A 17252-nucleotide genomic window follows, 5' to 3' on the forward strand; every position below is an offset into this window, starting at 1 on the left:
ATAACCACAGAGTAATTGCATTGGCTCACCTAGCTAGGTTCGCATACTCAAAGCACTTCAAAAGAGCTATACAAACCATGGCTTCTGAAGCTGAAGCCAGTCTGCCTAGTGCCAGCTCCTGATTCCTCTCCCCCTGTTCCCCAACCCCCAATGTTTTTAGCCTCTTTCATTGCTGCTGCAAAAATGCCTCTTTTTTTTTTTTTTAATGTATTTACTTACGGCTGTGCTGGGTCTTCGTTGCTATGTGTGTGCTTCCTCTAGTCGCAGCAAGTGGAGACTAGTCTTCCCTGAGGTCCACAGGCTTCTCACTGCATTGGCTTCTCTTGTTGCTGTGAAGCACAGGCTCTAGGCATACGGGTGTAGTTCTGGTGCATGGGGTTGCCCCGAGGCATGTGGGATCTTTCCCAACCAGGGACTGAAACTGTGTCCCCTGCATTACCAGGCAGGTTCTTAACCACTGGACTACCAGTGAAGTTGAGAAAGGCCTCTTTGTGAATAACATGACCATCAATAAGATGCTATCTTTCCTCCCTTTTGTGTGTCCATATAGCAACTTCCAACAAGGGTTCAATAGCCAACATGGTCAGTGCCCATCCCTTGGCCCAATCAATGTTGCCAGAGGCAGAGTACTGTAATTGGAAAGATAACATGCCCATCCCAGCGGACAGAGGACACCGTTCTGTTGCCAGAAGGGCAGTAAGAAAGCTTTTCAAAAAGTCAGAATACAATGGCTACCGCAGACCATCTTGGTCTGTTGTGGGCCAGTTGTGGGCCCTTCCTGGGCGTCAAGCCAAGGGGGCGGAACTTTTGAGTGGGAGACGCAGGGTACAAGGGAGGGATCTATTGTCAGACTTGAGGCGGGCTGATTCGGAACAGGGTAGGGTGGATCACAGAGGTCAGTCTAAACATGTAATGAAGTTGTAGGAAGAGGCGCACAGGCAGGAATTGAGGTGATAGGGAAGAGCTATCTATCCCCAATCTTGGGGCTTCCCCGGTGGCTCAGATGGTAAAGAATCTGCCTGCAATGCGGGAGAGCGGGGTTGCATCCCCGGGTCGGGAAGATCCCCTGAAGAAAGGAATGACAACCCACGCCAGCATTCTTCCCTGGGGAATTCGATGGACAGGAGACATCCCCCAAGTCAACCGCCAAACTTTATAAGACAAGAACATTTGCAGGACAATTCCTGAAGCCTTTGTGAAGGGTTTCTGGAGGAAATGCAGTTATTTCCGTCTTCCTTCAGATCTAGTTCTGTGCGCACGCCTGCCGTGCGAAGGGCAGCTAACTCAAGAGCTCCTCGGAAAAAAAAAAAAAAAGAACTCCTCGGTACAAGGTGCAAGGATCGAGGGAGGCTCTCATCGACCCCTGTTTAAGGAACGCTGAAGCCAAGGCCGACACGAAATTCTAGCAGGTTCCTCTTTAGAAGCCCGGGGCGCTTCCTTTGTCCAAATCCCCAGCAAAAGTCCCCACCCCAAGCCAGACTCCCCACCCAGCCCGGGATGAGCCCCACCCCGCGGCTGCTGGGCCAGCCTCCGGGCTGGTTTAACTGGTTGGGACTGAAACCCGCGGTGAAGATGGTCTGCGCCTCGGGAGCTAGGGAACAAGCTGTGCGGAGCGTGGACAGGACAACTCCTGCCCTTCTCCGGAGTTCGGCCGACACTGCCCGCAGCAGTCCTCCCGGAGCCCGCGCTGGATAGGTTCGCGACCATCCAGCCCCCCACCACCGGGAACTGCGCAGGCGCCGGCAGCGCTCTGGCGCGACGCGTTTTCTCGCGCGCTCCCGGGTGTCCCCCGCGGGCCCCTGGGCCGGGCAGGCGTGATGCTTCCTGGATGTTGTAGTGCGCCTCCCGCGGAGGGCCGCCTGAGGACTGGGCACTAGGTTTCCGAAGACTACTATTCCCAGTGTGCCCCGCGCGGGGGTCACGGGGCGCTTGCCCTCACGGCCCCGGCCGTCAGCGCTGGGAGGAGGAGCCGGGAAGCTGGCTGCGGCGGGCGGAGGGAGTGCGCGTGCGCGGGGGGCCGGCTCGCCCGGTTCTGTCCCAATCATTGTAAACAGGCGGAGGCTGGGGCGGGGTGGGAATGGGGCGCCCGAGGCCGGCCTGGGGCGCAGCGCAGGCGGCGGCAGCGGCGTGAGAGCAAGGAGGCGGCGGCTGCGGCGGCTGGCGGTCGCGCAGGTCAGTGGCGGGCGGCGGGGCCCGGTGCCTGCAGCCGTCCGCGCGCCTCCCCGTGGCGTCTGTCAGGCAGCGGGCCGGGCTATCGCGGCCGGGCGGCGAGGCGGGGGCGTGGCTGCCGGGGCGGCTGGGCAGGGCGCTGGTCGGCGGCTCCGGCCCGCGCAGCCCGTTCCTCCGCTCGCCGGCCTTGGGTCCGGTCGAGGAGGGTGGAAGCCGGGCCCTTCACCAGGGCGCGGGCCTCGGATGGCGGAGAGGGACTCGGGCTTTTACGTAACCGCGGCAGGGATGCTGGAGGGTCTCCGGTGCGCGCCCGGCGCGGAGGGAGGCTGGTGGACGCCGGCGTGCTCCAGGGGCGCCGGCAAGTTCGAGCTGGGAATTCTCAGAACTCCTGGTCAGGTGGGCTTGTGCCCACAGGCTCTTGTGGAGGTCAACTGTGGGGTGGCTTTCAGTTTTTTTGTTTGTTTCTTGTTTTAAACGTTGTGAGTGAAACAGGTTTCCCCGCATACCACACAGCCGAGCCTCCCTCAAGTCCTCACGCCCCTCGGGTTTGGGAGTCGTGACTCCAGAGCCTCCCCCCGAGCAAGCAGAGAATCTTCTCCTAAGGCCTGGTTGAGTGCTCGAAGGTGATCAAGTGTTAACTCGAGCGGTTTTGACGGTGCGGGTGAAAGTGCCGTGGTTTGGACGCCGCGTTCACGTGGACGCGCCGGGTCTGGAGCCGGTCACCGCGGGTCTCCGCCCTGCGGCCCGGGTGGTGGTGCAGGTGCTCGGCGGAGAGGCGCTCACGTTCTCCGGAAGGCGCCGGCCACGGGCGGTTCGCTGGTCACGGAGTCTTGTCTGGAAATGAGAAAGATAATCCATTTTCCGCCTTCCGAATTAGCTTGGCCACTTGGTAACTCCTTTCTGAGTGTCTTCCTGAGGACGAGTTAATTGCTGTCAGCTGTTTCGGCAGATGGTGCCGGCAGGAAGGAAGGAAGTTAGCAGAGGGGTTTCCACTTTTCAGAGTGACCCATAAAAGGAAGCGAGGTGGGCTAGCTAAACAGGAGCCGCTGGGAAGTAATTTTTTAAACAAAGTATCTCGAAGCTGCGAGAGATAATTTATTATCTCTTTAAAATAGTATTGCTCCTTTTAGGTCTTATAGGGACCATTTCTCCCTAGATTTAGAAAAATAGAAGTGGTATCTGAAAGTGCATAATAACTTTAATTATGGTGTTTCCTTTACAAAGAGAGATTGGGCCCAAAATGTAACTCAAAAGTAGGTTCTTTCTTTTTTAGAAGAAAATCTCCAATAAAGCTTTTGTTAGTATATGTAGAGGAAATAAGTAAAAGTGCAGGTCATTTAGTTTAATTTCTGTGTAGCAGGTACTGTGAAGACTTGCAGATGGATAAAGTAGTGCCCCTGCCTTCAGGATGCTAAGACTTTATCTCTTACTTGAACTTCCATGAAGACAGTGTGTTTTTTAGATTGCTTTGACTGGAGGAAGGCCAGGGGCACAGTGGGTATACAAGGGAGGTAGTGGTCAGTTTTAATGGAGCAGGGAGGAGAGTGTAGAAGGGGGCAGTGGTAGGGAAAAGTGTATGGGAAGGGCTGAGAACAGTGAGGAGACAGGCTCAGACAGGATGGGCTCTTTGGTAGGAGGATCTGTTTGAGAAAAGCCAGGAGTCCAAACTTACAGAGTGAGTGTGGGATCTGCAGGTATGGCCCACAAGGGTGGAGGGTGGTGGCAAGCTGTGAAACCCAGGAGGTAGGCAGAGGCCACGTTAGGAAGAGTCTTGTAGACAGGTGAAGTAATTTCAGCTTTAGCTTGAAGCAGAGGGGAGTCACTGAGACAGGATGAAGAGGCCTAAGCCTCTCTCATAGGGAATAGAGTTACAGAGTTACATTGTAACTCTCCCCTATGTGTCAGGCATTGTATTAGGTGTTTTAGACTTGATGTCCTTAAACTTGAAGGCTTTGGCATGAGGGAGGCAGAAATTGCAGGAGAAGAGGTTAAGGCCAAGCGAAAGTTGAACCAGAGGACTGTGAGGATGGAAAGTCGTTCTCTGCAGCTGTAGCATTGGGCTTATGGGGTCAGTAGCAGAAGGTGAGGCTGCACAGATCGGTCCCCATGCCATTCTAAGGGTTCTTGAGGGCTTTTTCTCTTGGTAATAATAGAGCGTATGGATTTTAACCAGGCAAGAGACATGATAAGGTTTTCATCTTAGGAAAATCACTCTGGTCTCATATAGATGTCAGAAGGGATGGAGGGAAGACAAGGCAGGATGTAGGAGGACGGTGAGCAGTTTTTGTAATATTTGAGGTGACAGATAAGGGCCTAAAATAAGGTAGCGTCAGTGGAGATGCAGCTGCTGCTAAGTCGCTTCAGTTGTGTCCAACTCTGTGCGACCCCATAGACGGCAGCCCACCAGGCTCCCCCGTCCCTGGGATTCTCCAGACAAGAGCACTGGAGTGGGTTGCCATTTCCTTCTCCAATGCATGAAAGTGAAGTCGCTCAGTTGTGTCCAACTCTTCGCGACCCCATGGATTGCAGCCTATCAGGCTCCTCCGTCCATGGGATTTTCCAGGCAAGAGTACTGGAGTAGGGTGCCATCGCATTCTCCGGTGGAGATGCAGAGGAGTAAGTTAATAGCACAAATATTAACGAGGTAGAATTAACAGGATTCAGTGAGAATTGGATTTGGGAAGTGAGAGAGAAACAGTAGGACGGAATAACTGGATTTTAATTTGGGTGATTGAATAGACAACAGGAAAGTACACTGAGACAGGGAATTCAGGGAGATGAGCAGGTCTGGGGAGGAACAGTATTTTGGCTTTTGGATACATTGAGTAGGAGTTACCTATAGAACATGCAGGTGGAAATGCTACAGAGTCAGGTGTGTCTGGGTTTGGAGCACACGGGAGAGGTCTTGATGGGAGAGTCATCAGGATCTATCATAGGTGGTACCTGAAGCTTTTCGTTGGGTAACACAGCATAGGAAGAGTTTCCGGATGGAGAATAGTCGCATTTGAAGCCAAATTGAAGAAGAACTGAAACAGGAAATTCCTGTGTGTTTAGAAATGTCGAGAAATTGTGAGAAAATGGTGTAGAAGCCCAAATGGGATCATTTCAGAAGGAAGCTGTACTTCACAACTGCCTCTCCAGAAAAAAAAATAATAATAATAAAGGAAGCTATATGCTGCCTTTGAGAACTTGAGGAAAACTGGGTTGTTAGGAGTTGGTTGAGTTTGATAACTGAGAACACTTTCATAGCATCCTACTTGGTGCTGTCATCTGGGGAGGGAGCTGTTCGATTGAATTGAGGTGTGAATGGAAAGTCAGAGTGGAGAAAGCCAATGTAGGTTATTTCAAGAATAAACAAATCTTCAGCTGTGAAGAGAAGAATAGGAAGAAGTGTTACCAGAGGTTAATAAAGGGATAGGAAGGAACTTTTAATTTGGCAAAGACCTGAGCCTGCTTTTTCCTTGTTGTTCAGTCGCTAAGTCATGTCTGACTCTTTGTGACCTCATGGACTGCAACACGCTACGCTTCCCTGTCCTTCACTATTTGCCAGAATTTGCTCAGATTCATGTCTGTTGAGTCAGTGACGCTAACTATCTGTTCCTCTGCTGCCCTCTTCTTTTGCCTTCAATCTTTATGAGCATCAGGGTCTTTTTGAATGAATTGGCTCTTCTCTTCAGGTGGCTAAAGTATTGGAGCTTCAGCATCAGTTCTTCCAATGAATATTCAGGGTTGATTTCCTTTAGGATTGACTAGTTTGATCTCCTTGCTGTCCAACGAACTCTCAAGAGTCTTCTCCAGCATCACAGTTCGAAAGCATCACTTCTTCAGCACTCAGCCTTCTTTGTGGTTTAACACTCATATTCGTCCATGACTAATGGAAAAACTGTGGCTTTGTCTATATGGACATTTGTTGGCAAAGTGTGTATGTGCTTTTTAATACTCTGTCTAGGTTTGCCATAGCTGTTCTTCCAAGGAGCAAACGTCTTTTAATTTCATGGCTGCAGTCACCATCTGCAGTGGTTTGGGAGCCCAGGAAAATAAAATCTGTCACTGCTTCCACTTTTTCCCTTTCTATTTGCTATGAAATGATGGGACCAGATGCCATGATCTTAAGTTTTCATTCCAGTCCCAAAGAAGGGCAGTGCCAAAAAGTGTTCAAACTACTATAAAAACGTGCTTATTTCTCATGCTAGTAAGGTTGTGCTCAAAATCCTTCAAGCTAGGTAGACTTCAGCAGTACATGAATGGAGAACTTGCAGATATACAAGCTAGGTTTAGAAAAGGCAGAGGATCACATTGCCAACATTTGTTGGATCATAGAGAAAGCAAGGGGAATTCCAGAAAAACATCTGCTTCCTCGACTACATGAAAGCCTTTGGTTGTGTAGATCACAAGAAACTGGAAAATTCTTAAAGAGAGATGGAAATGCCAGACCACCTTACCTGTCTCCTAAGAAACCTGTATGCAGGTCAAGAAGCAATAATTAGAACCTTACATGGAACAACTGACTGGTTTAAAATTGGGAAAGGAGTACACAAGACCATATATTGTCATCCTGCTTATTTAACTTACATGTAGAGTAGTACATCATGCGAAATGTCAGGCTGGATGAATCACAAGCTGGAATCAAGATTGCCGGGAGAAATATCAACAACCTCAGATATGCAGAAAGCAAAGAGGAACTAAAGAGCCTCTTGATGAGGGTGAAAGAAGAGCGTGAAATTGCTGGCTTTTTCCTTATGCTACCTTTTTTGAGATACTCATATAACATAAAATTGATCCTTTTAAAGTGTACAATTCAAAGTGTTTTTACTATGTGTAGGGGTGCAGTCACCCCTACAATCAATTTTAGAGTCTTTCATTTCTGCTCTTCTTCGTTATCAGCCACTCGCCATCCTCCCTGCTTCCACTCACTAGCAACCACTAATCTACTTCTACTCTGTGGGTTTGCCTGTTTCGGGCATTTCATGTACATGGAATCATCTATGTGATCATCTGTGACCAACTTTTACTCAGCATCATGTTTTCAAGACCTGTCCATTTTGTAGCAGGTGTCAGGACTCCATTCCTCCTCATTGCTGAGAATATTCCACTGGCTGGAATATTCCACATTTTGTTTATTCATAAGTTGTTCAACATTTAAGTTGTTTCTTTGTTACGGCTATTTTGAATAGTGCTGGTGTGAATAATCATGTGCAGTGTTTTTTGTAGATACGTGTTTTCATTGTTCCTGGGTACATACCTAAGAGTAGAATTGGCCAGATCATGTCCTGAGTTTTATGTTGGAACAGTTTGAGGAACTTCTAACCTGTTTCCCAAAGCAGCTGCACCACTTCACTCTCCAGTGCAAAGATTCTCATTTCTCCATATCCTCACCAACACTTGTTATTTTCTGGTTTTTGAAAATTTAAGCTATCCTGGTAGATGTGAATTGGTAACTTATTGTGCGTTTGATTTATATTTATTTCCCTGGTGGCTGATGATGTTGAACTTCTTTTCATGTGCTTATTGGCCATTTGTATATCTTCTTTGGAGAAACATTTATTCAGGTTCTTTTCCTAGCTTCGCATTGGGTTGTTTGTCTTTTTGTTGTTGAGTTGTGAGAGTTCCTTTGTATATTCTGGATGGTAGACCGTTATCAGTATATGCTCAGTTGTTTACTACTGTTTTGTGACCCCGTGGACTGTAGCCCACCAAACTCCTGTCTATGGAATCTTCCAGGCAAGAATATTGGAGAGTGAGTTGCCATTTTCTCTTACAGGGATCTTCCTAACCCAGTGATTGAACCCATATCTCCTGTGGTTCCTGCATTGCAGGAGCTGAGCCATCTGGGAAGCCCCTTACCAGTATATGTGATCTGCAAATCCTTTCTTTCATTCTTTGGGTAGTCTTTTTTACTTTCTTGATAATGCCCTCTCATCTACAGAAGTTTTAAATTTTGGTGAAGTAGAATTTATCAGTTTTTTCTTTTGTTACTTGTGATTTTGGCGTCCTGTCTGAATCCATTGCCAAGTCCACAGGCATGAAGATTTACACTGTGTTTTCCTCTGGAGTTTTATAGTTTTAGTTCTTATATGTAGGTGTTGGTTCATTTTGAGTGAATTTTTGTATATGGTCTGAGATAGGGCCTGTTTTTTGTATGTGGAAATCTAATTATCCCATTCCTATCTGTTGAAGAGACCATTTCTCCCCCATGGAGTAAAAATGGACACATTCGTTGAAAATCAGTTGACCATAGATGTTTGGGTTTATTCTGGACTCTTCACATCAATTCTGTAGGTCTGGAGGCTTATCCTGATGCCAGTGCCACATTGATTTGGTTACTTTAGTTCTGTAATTGCTTTTGAAATTACGAAGCGTTGAGTCTTCCCCCTTTGTTTCTTCATTATTTTTGTGTGGGTATTCGAGGCCCATTGCAATTCCATACTGAGGATCAGATTTCCATTTCTGCAATAAAGTCTTGTTGAAATTTTGCCTTGAGTCTATAGATCATTTTGAATTACAGCAATACTTTGTCATCTTAACGGTACTTAATTGTCCCATTAAAAAGGAGTTTATTTAGGTCTACTCTAACTTCTCTCAGCAGTGTTTTGTAGTTATCAGTGTATAAGTCTTTCACCTCCTTGGTTACATTTAATCCTGTTTTGTTCTCTTGGCTGCTAATGTCCAGTCATTAGCAGACCAGTAAGCTACCAGGACAGCTGTGTATCTCTTGGGTGTAGCTTCAGCACTCAGCCACTTGACAGCTTTGGTCTTAGCCTTTGTTTCTGTCTGTGCACATGTCAAGATCATCCAGAGGTGAGTGGGGAGGGCTTTCTTGGGTGAGATGAGCTCAATGAGATCCACCTAAGACACTTCTTAATCGACTGGTTTAAAGACAAAGACAAGGAGAGAATCTTGAAAGTAGTGAGAGAAGTGGCTTGTCACATACAAGGGATCCTCAGTGTCACCATCAGCTGACTTCTCATCAGAAACCACAGGAGCCAGAAGGCAGTGGGATGACACAGTCACACTACTGCAAGGAAAAATGATGAGCCAGGGAATTCTGTGTCCTGAGCATGTGCATGGTGCTGGGCATCCACATTTCTCCTGATTTCCAGAAATTTGTTGCAGCAGTTCAAGGTCTTTGTTCCCCAGAACATCTCCCTGCTCAGCCTTTCTTCTCATGGTTTGGAGGGAGTGTTCACTCCAGCTCTTGCCTGATGCTTCAGGGGGCAGCGCGGCTAACACCTCTCTGGCTGCCCCCTAGCGGCGTAGCCCTGGGCGTGGGGGGAGTTCTGAGGTAACTACATTTAGGTGAGATAAGGCGGGCTGCTTCTGCACATAGGTCTTCCAGAGACTGGAATAATTCAGTTTGTTTGCGAATGAGGTTTGTTCTGCTGTGCCAGTGCTGGGAATGTGGGCTGTTATTTTCAAGGCTGCCGCTGATCTGGGAAGCCCAGGATAGGCTCAGAGTGAGTTAAATATCATAGAATCCTATGTTCTCACTAAGATTCAACTGTTTTTCTTGAATAAATGCTCCCTGAATTGCTACAGGCTTCTGGTTAGTTTCCTGGGTTAAAGTGGATTCTGACTGATTTTAGTTGGCTCTTCTGAGGGTGAACTTTTGGAGTTCCTTAAGCTATCATTTTTGGGGAAGGAGATGGCAACCCGCTTCAGTATTCTTGCGTGGGAAATCCCATGGACAGAGGAGCCTGGAGAGCTACAGTCCATGGATTTGCAAAGAGTTGGACACAATTGAGCAACTGAGCACTCAGGCTATCATTTTAACCTCACTCCATCTGTTTATTTAGCACTCCATTCATTATTAGGCTGCCTCTGTTACTATAGTTGACGTGAATCTTTTGTAGACAGCATATAGTTGGGTTAGTATTTTTCTTTGTTCTTTGCTTTTTTCCTAAAGAATTTGAGGTGCTTGTAGAGATGCAGCATAATAAAGGTTTTTTGGCCGTCAAAAACAGTGCTTTGCTACTTTTGTCTATTTGGGGACAACGTATAACAGTGAATTTGCTAGGTCAGAGTGTTAATTTTTGGTAGATGCTGCTGAATTGCCTTCTGAATGAATCAGTTTGCACTTCTACCAGTAGCATGCAACTGGCTCATCACACCCTCCAGTGTTGGGCATCAGACTTGTTCCTCTTTAGAAAATTGATGGGTGAAAAACAGAATCTTTTAAATTCCCTGTTTTTTCATTTTAAAAGTATTTGCTTCAGATTCAAATCCTCAATCGCTTTTTGTTTTTATTTATTAGTTTGCAAAGTAATTGTCATGTCTAGTGCCAGTACTTTTTCTCCAGGTTTCTTCTTGGCTTCTTACATTTGTTTATGATTTTTTTTTTTTTAAACAGTGCACTTATGATTTTCCGAACGTTATTTAAAATGGGAGTCAAGGAAAGAAAAAGCAGTAAAACTCTTCCTTTTTCACACTTTTATGGGCGGAGGATATAGTTTATAAAATCTCAAGTTTTGTCCAGGAATTTTATATTGTTGCTTTTGTGTAGTTACTATTGTTGCTGCTTACTGAGTGCCTGCTGTAGACCATGAATACTCTTTTGTTTAATCTTGGCAGTGCTGTGGCAGGTCTCTGTCAATATTGACAGATAAGGAAACCCCATCTATGAAGAGTGATGGTACTTAGACCTGCAGCTGTGCCACATTCTCTTTCCCCATCAGGGTCTCTCCCAATTTCTTTACTGAGGACTGGGGGCCTGGGTGAGCCATTAAGGATAACACTGAAAAGATCACAACTTAATCTTTTCTGGTATATTCCTCCAGAGGTGTTTTATACACATACGAGCAAAGAACATATAAACATGTATACCTTCTGTTCTAAACGATCATTGTGTAAATCGTGGAATGAGGCTTTTATTTATTGAGTGCTTACTCTACACCAGGCGCTAGGTCTCTTTCTTTGCAGTTGATCAGTTTGAATGAAGTCCATCAAACTGATCACCTGGAAAGATTGTATAGATATTTAAATGTAAAGCTTTTGCCTTAAAAGTAATTAAAAACAAAAATACTAGCTGAACAACAAAAATGCTAGCAGAACTTGTTTGGAGTTGCTTTCAGAGTGATACCTTGATAAAATGAAGCATGATCATAACCATTTGGAGGCTAAATTAAATCAGAAGCACTGCAAATTGAGAGCCAGATTTGATATTTGTATATATTATGAAATGATCACCACAGTAAATCTAGTTAGCATTCATCACCACACACAGTTATGAAAAAATTTTTTTAATCTAGATTTACTTTTGTCACGTTTACTGCTGTTTTAATTTGTAATTCCCCAATGATATATGATATGGAACATCTTTTCATATGCTTATTTGTCATTTGTATCTTTTTTGGTGATGTTTCTGTTCTGGTCTTTTGCCCATTTTTAAATTGTTTTGTTTTCGTATTGTTGAGTTTTAAGAGTTCTTTGTGTATTTTGGATAGTGGTCCTATATCAGGTATGTTTTCTACAAATGTTTTCTCCTAGTCTGTGGCTTGTCTTCTGATACTCGGTCTTCAGTTCAGTTCAGTCACTTAGTCGTGTCCGACTCTTTGCGACCCCTTGAACCGCAGCACGCCAGGCCTCCCTGTTCATCACCAACTCCCGGAGTCCACCCAAACTCATGTCCATTGAGTCGGTGATGCCATCCAGCCATCTCATCCTCTATTGTCCCCTTCTCCTCTCGGTCTTAAGTCTCAATTTTTATGTTCATTCTTCCACTCTTCTTTGTTCCCCTCTTTTTCTTTAATATTAGCTAAATAAACTAAATTGTATGTCCCTATATTTTGAGACTTAATCAGAATCAGGTTTTATCAGTTTAATTTTTCCAGGCTGGTGTCTCTTTTTTGTCTGTGATATTAACAGCCATTGTTGCCAGTATCTATTTTTAAATTGCTTATTAAGTGGTGATAGTCTTTTATTTCTTTGTTTATTACATGGAAGATTTTGATAAAAGGAAACTTGGCTGAACTATACTTTGTATAGGAGGTTCAGAATAAATGCTCCCCCCCCCCCTTTATTTGCCAGTTATTCCAAACAACTACTTGGTTCTCTAGTTCTCATATCCTCCAAAGTGATCAGTGAATTTTATTTTTAAATATTTTTATGAACTCGTGGATTTAAATATACTTGATACTTCAGTTTATGGCAGTTATTAATTTTATTGGTTCTCTTTGGCATCTTTGACCAGTGGGAGCATCTTCTAGATGACTTCTGAGTCCTTTTGTCTTGATTCCAAGCATCTTTCATTTCTCTTATGACTTGATATTTCAGCCTCATACATATCTTATGTATTTGACCTGGTGTCAGCCTAATGGAAATGTTTAATAGTATGTTAAATTGTATTGTTAGGCTCACACAACTAAATATGTATTTATGTCTTAGCAACTTTGAATTCAGTTCAGTTGCTCAGTTGCGTCCAACTCTTTGAGACCCCGTGGACTGCAGCACACCAGGCTTCCCTGTCCATTGCCAACTCCCGGAGCTTGCTCAAACTCATGTTCATCAAGTTGATGATGCCATCCAACCATCTCATCCTCTGTCATCCCCTTCTCCTCCTGCCTTCCAACTTTCCCAGCATCAGCATCTTTTCCATTGAGTTAGTTCTTCACATCAAGTGGCCAAAGTATTGGAGCTTCAACTTCAGCAGCAGTCCTTTCAGTAAATATTCAGGGTTGATTTCCTTTAGGATTGACTGGTTTGATCTCCTTGCAGTTCAAGGGACTCTCAAAAGTCTTCTCCAATACCACAGTTTAAAAGCATCAATTCTTTGACACTCAGCTTTCTTTGTAATTCAACTCTCACATCCATATATAACTACTGGAAAACCATAGCTTTGACTAGACAGACCTTTGCCTTTTCTAAATTCAGGTTGAACATCTGGAAGATCATGGTCCATGTACTGTTGAGGCCTGGCTTGGAGAATTTTGAGCATTACTTTGGTGTGAGATGAATGCAATTGTGTGGTAATTTGAACATTTCTTTGGCATTGCCTTTCTTGGGATTGGAATGAAAACTGACCTTTTCCAGTCCTGTGGCCACTGCTGAGTTTTCCAAATTTGCTGACATATTGAATGCAGCACTTTAACAGAATTGCCTTTTAGGATTTGAAATAGCTCAAGTGGGATTGCATCACCTCCACTAGCTTTGTTCCTAGTGATGCTTACTAAGGCCCACTTGACAGGCAACTTAGTAGCCATTTGAAAAAAATAATACACATAAGCTGAAAGAGAAAATCATTTTTATCTTAAGAAATTAGTGGTTTCTGTGTGTCCATTAAACACTGCAGCTTATGATACTTTGCAATCAGATTGAACATCACCACCCTTATTTCTTGTTCCATGTTGATTTTTTAAAAACCCCTATAAAGCCCTGCTGTATGAAGGTATGCTGTTGAAGGGGATGTGCACAGTCAAGTGTTGAAAGCCACCTTCTTTTCTGGTAGCTGTGCAGTGTCTGACAGGTGTCGAGTAGCACTGTGCTTCCCTCAGTTTGAGCTACCTCAGACTCGTGGAGTTTGCTCACAGTGCCCTGGGTCCCTGTGCACACTGTCGGGGAACAGTGGACTAGATGCTTTTACCCACTGTCTATTGTAACCGATGGTGTGCATTTTAAAAATTACTAAATGAGGTTTATTGGGCTCCCCTGTTTCCAAGCCAAGTTCTGATTTAAGATTTGCTTGAGACTAGATCATGTGATTATATGAGATGTGGCAGGAAAGATACCACCTGTCTCCCACCTGTTACTTTAAAAATGTGCTGTTTTATTGTTACATTCCAAGTGATATTTATTAAGTTTTTTAAATTTTTATTTTTATTGCAGTATAGTTCCTTTACAGTGTTGTGTTTCTGCCGTACAGCAAAGTGCATTGGCTGTATGTATACACATACCCCTCTTTTTTGGATTTCCTTCCCACTTAGGTCACAAGGTGTTTTTATAAGAAAACTTTTTTTGGTCCTTGGTGTTTGTGACTGCTTATGATATAGCACTTCGGATTTCGTGTAAAGGCAGTGGACTTTTCTCTCCATACTTACTATACATACATGCCCTTTGATTTGGACAGCTGTGTGCAGAACTGAACTGTGTCTTCCCCAGCCTTTCAGCCCAGGCAGAGGTGGAATTATTTCTGGCTGCTAGATACTGTATGTTCTGGCTGCTCATTTCCTGACACCTGGAGTTCTGAACCTCAGAGTTTTTATGTTCACCTAAATAATGGACATGGTCTGTGCTTTGCAGATTTCTGTTTCATCCAGAGGTTGATTTTATATTGAATTATATCCGTTTCCTAAAATGTGAATTTTTCTGTTTTCTTGTTAATAATCATGTAATAGTAATTGTCAGCCTTAAAAAGACATTCATATGTTCGTGTTCATTATCATGAACTTTGGAATTTCACATCTTTTAAACTGATTTTGATAACATATATCTTAGAGATGTCTCATTATCTATCTGTTTACTTTTGGCTGTGCTGGTCTTCATTGCTGTTCATGGACTTCCTGTAGTTGCAGCAGATGGGGGCTGCCTGCCAGTGGTGCCTGGGCTTCTCGTTGCGGTGGCTTGTCTTCTTGCGGAGCACAGGTCGCGGCTCCCGGGCTCTGAGCGCAGGCTCAGGAGTTACGGCACGTGGGCTTAGTTGCTCTGCAGCATGTTGAGTCTTCCGGGTCAGGGATCGAACCCGTGTCCCCTGCATTGGACCCTGGACTACCAGGGAAGCCCTCTTAGGCATATTTTAATCAACGACACTGAGAATGTTGAGAAGCTGAGTGGAAAACATAAATCACGGTGTCATTCAGTGAATTTCTCTATGGCATATGGGGCACTAATTAAAAGTGTTTTGGCTAAGCCCCTGGGGGTTGGGGAGAAATTAAAATAAAGATTAAATTTAATGATATATAAGATGACTACAGAAAAGAAACAGTAACTCGAGTAAAATGTCTGTTAAAGTACTTGTTGTTTAGTCACTCGGTCGTGCCCGATTGTTTGCGACCCCGCCAGGCTCATCTGTCCTCACAGACCTGAACAAAAGTTGGGAGTTTTCAAAGGACCAATTAGGTAACAACCCAGAGGGCTGACAGTTGGTCTGTGGGGGTGTGCGTGCTTCTGCACCTGTGGATACTGCCGTGCGTCACAGGCACAGGCTGTGAACCTCGCGCGTGTTAGTGTGGCAGGGACTTCGCTGTGGACGATAGGAAACTCCCTAAGCCTCATCTGCTTCGTCTGAAGGATTATTTGCCTCATCTCAGCTCGTAAACTTGGTTTTCTTTTTTTTTCTTGAATAGTAATGTTCATGTCTGAAGAGAAATCCTTTGATGAGTCGAGTTCCTTATGGCCTACAAAATTTTGTGTAAGTGAAAAGTGTGGTTACTGGGCCTCAGCGGTTTGTAGAATAGCCTGATTGACGCAGAGTGCCTGCCTTCTTTCTGGGAATCTGGGACTTCAGTACATGCTCCGCAGAGAACGCCGCTGTGACCAGGCTCCTCGGGGACCTTGGGCTGATGGAGGAGCAGGCAGAAACCCCTGGCGCTTCCTATGTGTCCCTGTGTCTCCCCTGCCAGCGAGCCCTTGGGAGCATACGCCTGGTTCCTCTGGACTCGGCCCCTTGGCCTTGGCTTTTTTTGCTCTGTATCCTTTCTGTGTAACAAGTCTCAGCCTGAGCATGACTGTGTGCTTACTGATGCGAGTCCTCCTAGCGAATCGCCGACCCCGGGGTGGCCTTGGGGACCCCAGCCCAGTGTCAAGACTCAGGCAAAATGCTGGTCCCCACCTCGTCCCCACCCCCCGCCTCCCGCCTCCCGAGTTTTATAGCTGAAGCTTTCCTTTCAGCTATTTCTTTTGGTGTTTTTTCCTTTACCTAAGTAATACCCTTAAACTACTGTTTTTGAAGATGGCAGTTTTGAATGTCCTTTGTTACCTGGGTGTTAGGTGGATGAGGATTTGGGTCTCTGAGACCCTCCCCGGGTTCGCTGCCCCCAGCCCTCCAGCATAGTCATGCCCTGCACAGTGCTTGGTTCCATCAGTCAGCATCCATCGTTTTCACTGTGGTTATTACAGAAGCACTGTGTAATCCTGAGCCAGGCAGAGGACTACGGTTTCATTTTCCCATCTACCTTTTTTCTTAAAGTTAACGGTCGTCTCTTACTGTTATTTGCTTTTTACTCTGTTTTTATGACAGATTTGTTCCCAAAGCTCCATTCTTGTTCTTCTTTTCTGCACAGGCAGATGTGTTAGAACCCTTCTTCCCCTGGGTCACAGGGACTGTGTCACCAGCTGGCCACAGGCCTGCTTTTCCTGGGTTCCTTGCTGCCCATCAGGTCGCATCTCAGGTTGTCAAGTCTCTTGGGCAAGTGTACAGGGAATACAGTCCTTGCTGCTGTGTGTCTGAAGTATCTTTATTCTACCTGTACACTCAGGTGGTTGTTGAAACTGGTTTTCTTATTAGAATTTTGAATATGTTTGTTTATTGTCTGTAAATTTCCATGGTCCTATTGGCAAATCAATTGTGATCTTTTGTAATTTGCTTGTCCTGTTCTGCCCACTAGGAGTCCTTCAGGATCATCTCTCTGTCCCTTGCGCCCTGAGACCTCATAGTGTGCTCTGATGGGTCTCTGCATGTATGGTGTTGGGTGCTTAGTGGCCCCTTATGAGCTGGATGCTCTTTAATTCTGAGAAAATTTGAAGAACAAGAATGTATTTTACATGGACACGTGCTTATGAAGTTGGCCATCCCTAGACAGTAGGTTATGGGGGGGTCAGTGCTCAGTATGTTCTAACGAGCCAGTATCTGGATTCCCTTGTAGAGATGTAGGTTAGAGACTTTTAACTTACAGACTATTTTTAAAAACCATAAAAATAAGGAAAAGCTGCTTCCAGTGACTTTTAGGCTGTATTTAATAAAAATCCATTTATAAATACTGGATTTGTTTAACTTGTGAACTAGTTAAGTAAGCTGTTGGTTTTTTGGAAGAGGCCCTTGTCTGTGTAGATATTATCAAGTTTAATGAATCATTGGAGTTATTTTCAAAACCTCATTTCAGGAGACTTCAGTTTAGCAGTCGGTCTTTCTTGCTGATACTGCTTTGTCCTTTGGC

At 45.1% G+C, this 17252-nt stretch overlaps 1 protein-coding gene across 1 annotated transcript in view; it reads left to right on the forward strand.

Annotated features, from left to right (window-relative positions):
* The first annotated feature begins 2473 nt into the window (after positions 1 to 2473).
* RALBP1 (ralA binding protein 1) overlaps positions 2474 to 17252 on the forward strand; it is a 39754-nt gene continuing 24975 nt past the window's right edge. Inside the window, exon 1 of the mRNA XM_061399932.1 lies at positions 2474 to 2565. The gene's annotated coding sequence lies outside the window, so the exon portion shown is untranslated. The remainder of the gene's footprint in view (positions 2566 to 17252) is intronic.

The sequence above is a fragment of the Bos javanicus genome, chromosome 24 (genome assembly GCF_032452875.1).
Source record: "Bos javanicus breed banteng chromosome 24, ARS-OSU_banteng_1.0, whole genome shotgun sequence".
Lineage (NCBI taxonomy): Eukaryota > Metazoa > Chordata > Mammalia > Artiodactyla > Bovidae > Bos > Bos javanicus.